This window comes from Callospermophilus lateralis, chromosome 6 (assembly GCF_048772815.1).
Source record: "Callospermophilus lateralis isolate mCalLat2 chromosome 6, mCalLat2.hap1, whole genome shotgun sequence".
Classification (NCBI taxonomy): Eukaryota; Metazoa; Chordata; class Mammalia; order Rodentia; family Sciuridae; genus Callospermophilus; species Callospermophilus lateralis.
The window spans coordinates 70,658,719-70,665,921 of NC_135310.1; the positions used below are offsets into that span (position 1 = coordinate 70,658,719).

The 7,203-nt window shown below is 33.8% G+C and overlaps 1 pseudogene; it reads right to left on the reverse strand.

The window, feature by feature from the left end:
• Nucleotides 1–6,388: 6,388 nt before the first annotated feature.
• LOC143402616 (cytochrome c oxidase subunit 6C pseudogene) lies at nt 6,389–6,616 on the reverse strand (annotated as a pseudogene).
• Nucleotides 6,617–7,203: the final 587 nt, after the last annotated feature.

The following is a 7,203-nucleotide window of genomic DNA, read 5'->3' on the forward strand; positions in this document are numbered from 1 at the left end:
TGTAGCATGATATTACCAGGAAGCTGAATGAGTATTTTGTATCTTTGTCAGAATTTGTTAGTTTTTTGCTTCCTGGGGTCTTACAGGATTTGTTTATACCTTTATTAAAGCAACAAATTTATCTATTGCAATTATTTGTTTGTGTCTTTCTCTCCTCTGAGAATGAGTTCTTTGAAGGCATGGATTATATGTCCTATTTGTTTCTTTATTTCCAGCACTTAGCATATTTCCCAAGCTCATGTATGTACTCAAGAAATGTCTCTTCAATGAAATTAAATGCATTCTGCTGTCATGTATAACTAATTAGAACCAACAATAAAAAAGAAATGTCTCTTAATTGACTGACTGAAAAATATTTTGCATATTATCATACTGTAAGCATGATTATTTGGGGAATTTAAGGCAAAATTCCCATATATTTGTACTGTATTATTTTGTTTAACATGAAGGTTGTCTGAACTCTATATGATTCCAACTGTTTCTTAATCTCATTATGCCAACTATATTCCAGGCATCAAAATGGCATGCAATTTAGAAAAAGGAATCTGTATTCTCAAATATCTGATTGAATTTATGAATGTTAAGAACATTTATCTTTTGGTGTTACTATTATTGTGACACTTTGAAACAACCATTTTTTTTCAATGTGTAACTGTCATTTAAATCTGTCCATGGTTTCTGAGTGGGAAAGTACAATAATGTTATTGCAGTATTTTATAATCTTATTGAAAAAAAATTCTTTGATGCTAGGCCAATAAAAGTACCATGGAGGGCATGATGCTGTCAGACAGGGGACTGAGCCTAATAAGAAAGAGAATAAAAGGTCTAGAGAACTCCATTTATTTTATTTTTTGCTACAGATAATGCATAAGGAACCTGGACACTGTTCATAAAGAGAAGATTTAGCTTTTAGTGGTAGACTATTTTAAAATTTTATAAGTTAATTGATAAAAGATATAATGATAATTTAATAAATTATTAACAAATAATTGTCATAAAGACAGAAATTTTCAAATTCATATATATAGTTAAGTATTAATTTTTTTGTTGATATTAGTACAAGGGATTGAACCCAACTTCACCAATGAGCCTCACCCTGATACTTTTTTATTTTTATTTTGAGACAAGGTCTCACTAAGTTACCTAGGGCCTCACTAAGCTGCTGAGGCTGGTTTTGAACTGTTGATACTCGTGCCTCATCCTTCTGTGCAGTGGGATTATAGGCATGTGGCACTGCACTCAGTTTAATTTAAATTTTTAAAACTTATTTTTAAGTGATATATAAAAATTGTACTTGTATGATGTATCTTTGAATATTTTGACACATATATACATTGTATAATGTTAAAATCAGGTTAAATATATCTATCACTTCAAAGATTTACTTTTCATTATGTTAAAAACTTTTAAAATCCTTCCTTCTAGGTTTTTAAATTCATAGTATATTATTTTTATCTAAAGTCATTCTATTTTGCAGTATCTCACCAGAACTTCTTGCTCCTATCTAACTCTAACATAATAACTGTTGATTAACATTTTCCCATTCTTCCTTTTGCACCCCCACTATCCTCATCTTCGGGTACTTCCATTCACCTCTCAAATTCTGTGAGATCATGCAGTACTTGTCTTTCTATGTCTAGCTTATTTCTTTCAATTTAATGATTTCCAGTTCCATGTTTGTAAATGACAGGATTTCATGCCTTTTCTGTTTGAGTGGTAGTCCATTGTGTTATGTACCGCACTTTTTTTTTTTCAGCCATTGACCAGTTGATGGGCACTTTGGTTGTTTCCATTTCTTGGCTATTTTTGAAAAGCACTGTTATTATATACTTGGGATGTAAATCTTTTCTCTGTGTAAGATTTTTAATTCTTATATATGTTAATATGTACATTTGTGTACAATAAATTTAATTAGGAAATTAGTTATCAAAGTTTGGCATGTCTTGCCTTTTCAAAGGTTTGCACAACTTTATCACCTCCTTCTGCTAGATACATGACAAATGGTTGAATTTCTATTTATCATGGTTTAAAAAGGAAACTTTTGATGTTTTCTTGATAACATAATAGGAAAGATTTCTATTCAAATTATAATGAGATAGAAATAAACCCAAGATACCAGAACTTCTGTGCTATGTGCTGTATGTCACATATTGATCTGCTTTAATAAGGCACACTCTCATTTAAGTTCTAGCTTCATGAAAATGTTATCTCTTGCATGTTCTCTAACACAGGACAGACAAGGGGAAAAAAACTATTGGATATAAATAAATTATTTGGAAAATACAAACCAGATGATCTTGTCCATACACCATTTTTTATAATGTGAATTATACCAACAAATGGCTTTGCCATCAACCAAAATTAAATTTTCACTTGCAATTAAGAGTCTTAACTACATAAACATGGGTTTCTTTCATTCTGAACTTTGGAAAATTGCATGATAACTAATTTAATTAATTTATTATTTTGTTCTTTTTAGTTATACATGACAGTAGAATCTATTTTGATGCATTTAAACAAGCATGGAATAGATCTTATTCTAATTAATATCCCAGTCTTATGGATGTACATGATATTGATATTCACTGTGGGGTATTTATATATGTACATAGAAAAATTATGTCAGATTCATTCCACTGTCTTTTTTATTCCTATCTCTCCTCTGAATCTTATGCAGGAAATTCCTTAGTGAATACAATATCATACAAATGGAAGTGTAACACATGATAAAAATTTGAGAGATTTAAAGCAACAAGTATTTATTCTCCCATTGTTATATAATCTAACCATTTTGAAATATTGTAGACAGTGCAATGCTCTCTCTGAAGCTGTGAAAGATCCTTTCTTGCCTCTTCTGGAGTTTGGCATTCCTTGATGTTCCCTGGTTTCTAGATGCATCATTACATGTATTCCCAATTTTTGTGTCTAAAGTTTCCTTTTCTTTTAAGAACATCATTCATATTTGAGATATGTCCTACTCTAATCCAGAAAGATATTGTCTTAATTTGATCAAATCTGAAAAGGCCCTATGTTCACGTGTTACATTCCCATGTTCCTGGTGGACAGCAGTTTTGTAGTAATAGTAATTCAAATCAAAACAAAGAGTTAAATAAAATCAGTATTTAATGGCATCAGGATAAGATGGATTGGTAGCTTTATACAACTTTATATAACTCAGGATTGTGTGTCAAAAGGACCAAGACATTTTTAAGTTCAGTGTTTGTGGTTTCACAATCATTGAAACAATCTGGTTGACTTTGCTCAAGAATCCAAATGCTTAATAATCTTGGCAATAGCTTTTCCTCTTGGACATCAATGCCAAGCTTTTTTTCTCCTTTTCCAAGCTTCCAGGGCTCTCCATTGTCTTACTTGTTGAACTGATGCCTTTGTTATATATGTTAATAAAATCCATCAGGTTTCTTACAGCTTTTGCTTGCTAAAGTAATACCTATCTTTTTTCCATCTCTGCTTGGATCTATTATGATTTTATTTCAAAACTTTAATGTCCTGGACAATTGCATTTCTATGAATATGATGAGTGGAGATATTGTCAGTGGAGATATTGTCACTTCATGTACTGATCATGATAATAAATATAAAAATAACAAACTACAATACCATTTTATTGAAAACTATGGCTACAGGATACAATGCTTGCAAAAGGATAGGTGTTTCACATTAATTATAGCAAATGAGTTCAAGATAATCCAATTGGTATTATTTGTCTATTTTATGTTACTATTCATGAGAGTTATTGGAGATGTCATATTCACATTATCAAATTCTATCAAATAATTTCACAAAAAAATTACTTTTGGTGCTGGGGAAAGAATCCAGGATCTCAAGCATGCAAACCACATACTTACTCTGCCACTGAGATACATCCATAGTCCAGAAAGAATTATTTTTTTTTCTTTTGATCTTTTACGGATTGAATAGGGCCTTGGGCATTTTAGGCAAGTATTCTACCTCTCAGGTACATCCTTATCTTCTAATTCCCCATTTGGTATACAAAGAAACCCAAACTTGTCATTGATTTGCTCAAGATTATCTGACTAATAAAGATTTGTCTGTATTATTCCATAGATCTCTTATCTTTACATACATACCCAAATAAACTCATGACTAGTAGTACATAGTAAAGGGTGATCACTGAGCTTCTATTTTTCTCTATATCTTCCTTTCCATCTTCCATTCTTTTTCCCTTCATTGTCTTCTCTCTGTGTTTCCCCTTATTTTAAAACAACATAACGTCTTAAAATGAGTATACATGTTTACTTCCAAATTAGTAGCTTATTTGACCAACATTTTTATCGGAGAGCACTTCAAGAACAAATGTTTTTTGAACCACACTCTGGAAAACACTTTTCTATAAGCTTTCAATGAGTATCTCCCCTATTTTCACATTTTCTAACATTTTCATAACATTCACAGGCAATATTTTTATTGCTAAAATGTTTACTTTGATTATCTTTAGAAGTTTATTGCACATTCAACTCCAGGGACTAAACCTGTACTTAGAATGGGAGTGATAAGAACTGAGTTTTGTTAAACATTGATCTGTTCTAATAGTCTGATTGTTAATATAATGAAAAATGAAGCCATAAAATAGGTCCTTCTAATAAGTATGTTTTCTACAAAGGTTAGCATCATAAAAAATTAATGTGTTTATATCCAAGAACCAACTGTGTAAATTAGTTTGCTGAACAGGCTAATTCAAGAAGAGAACACTGAGTAGAACAGTCGTCACTGGGAAAAGTTAGTATAGGTGTTGCCATTGGGAAGATTAGTGCAGAATGTTGGCATTTATAGGCATTGGTTTTGGGAAAGGCTTAGTGTTATGGTTTGCATATGAGATCCCCCTCCACAGCCCCTGTGTTAATGCAGGAATATGCAGAGGCAAAATAACTGCACTGTGAAAGTTGTAACCTAATCCTAGTTTGAATGTACCAGGTGGTAACTGTAGGCAGGTGGCATGTGACTGAAGGAGTGGGTCATGGGGGGCATGCCTTGGAAGGGTACATCTTTCCTGTGATCCCTTTCATCTCCCTCAGCTTTCAGGCTGCCATAGGGTTAGCAGTGTTCCTCTACTATGCCTTTCCACCATGATGTCTACCTTCAAAGCAATGATATCAGCTGACCATGGACTAAACTAAATTAAACTTTTCCTCCTCTAAGTCATTGTTGTCAGGTATTTTGGTCACAGCAGCTTAAAGCTGACTCACACAATTAGCCTGCTCAAGGGGAACGCATACATTAGAATTGGGATACTATTTGCGTTGGAGGGTATATTAGTTTCCCAGGGCTGCTGTAACAAATTACAACAAATTCACAGGCTTTAAAAAAAGTAGAAATATGTCTTCTTGTTATTCTGGACTCCAGGAGTCTGAAATTGGCAGGTTCTGATTCTGCTTTTGGCAGTTTCATGTTCTGAGGTTCTAATGGAGAATCCCTTCTTGCCTCTTTGAGCTTCTGTTCACTCCTGGAGTTTCTTGGCTTTTGTGACTTCATAACCTCTCTCTCGCTCTGCTTCCATCTTTGCACAGGCTTCTTCTTTATCTCTCTGTGTGCTTCTCTGAGTCTCTTATAAAAATGCTTGACAATAGATTTTGGGACCGCCACTTAATTGAAGATGACTTCATCTCCATATATTTAACATAGTTATTATATCTGCAAAGACATGTTTTCCAAATTAGGGCATATCTACAGAATTCAGAGATTAGGACATATCTTTTGGGGTGTTGCCATTCAACCCACTATTGAAGGAGAATGTAACAACATATTTCTTTTAATTCCATTTTTTTCCTTAAATCTGACATTGTCACTATATTCATTACATTTTCATGCAAAACGGAACAATGATGGATTGAACTAATTACTCAAAAAAGACTTAATAAGAACAAAATACTTTAAGCTTTGAATTGCATGGGGAAGAGTGGTAAAAATCTGAATAACAGCGGGATTCTTCGTTAAGAAAGATGAAGTTATAGTTTGAGGTTGGATAGATGATCCCTAATTTTACTTTTTCTCTCTCTCTTTGTCACAATCCTTTGGCAGAGAAGAGGCCAAAGTGAAGCTGGTGGTATTGTTCTAAACAACACTACGCAGAGGCCCACATGGTGAAGAACTGAGGATTCCAGGAAAAAAACAGTGAAGAACTAAAACCTGTCAAAAGTAACATGAGATTCACTTCCAAATCAAGTAAAAAGGTTAGATGACTAGTGCATTTACCTATTTTTTCCTTTCTTTCTTTCTTTTTTTATATAGTATTTGTTAATTGTGTATTTACCAAGGAAAACTTTTTCATAGCCCACATATTCATGTTTTATAGTTCAGGAGTACAAACTTCTAAGGACCTCAAGCCAAAGAAATTCTTTATATTCCAAAATCACTTTGCACTCTGAAAGATTCCAGCCCTCCTCATCTCCTCAAAATCTTCCATGGAATCATAATTTCTGTAGAAATCTTCATATGCTTTCTTTCTTGGTTCAGCCACACCAAACTTACACAGGGCTACAACCCCCAGGGCAACCGTGAATGCTCCAACAAAATAAAACTGCAGATGCTTGGCCAGAAGACCCAGCATCTGAGGTTTCACCAAAGCACCTGACGCCATGGCAGTTACTGTTCTCCACACCAGCCTCCTTCCCTGTAGATAGAGAAATGGATTTTTTTTTCGCAGAGTACCACATTTACCCATTTTTTTATTGCTACATCGAAATACCAGAGGCTGGAGACTCTCTAAAGAACTCTCTAAAGAATATGTGGACTAAGAAAAAGTTTTCCTTGGTAAATACACAATTAACAAATACTATATTAAAAAAGAAAGAAAGAAAGGAAAAAAAATTAAATAAATTAGGGTTAAAAATCCAAGATAAATCAGCTCCATAGACTTGGCCTTGGGTAAAGGTTTAATTGTGTATGGCCTCACTGAACGGTCATGTGTGATAGGGAGATTTCACCTGGAGAGACAGGCAGCCAGAAACCAAGGAGTCAGGTTTGTTCTTTATCATACCTGGCTTTCACGAGAACTAACTCAGTGTCCCATGAGAACAGAGTCCCTCAGGAACCAAAGAATAACCCACCAGTCTCTATCTCTTAAGAATTCTATAGTCTCTTATCACTGCTACAAATGGGACCAAGTTTCCAACATATGACTGGACTGTAGGAACTAAAGCCCTGATGAACAGATCATTTCACATG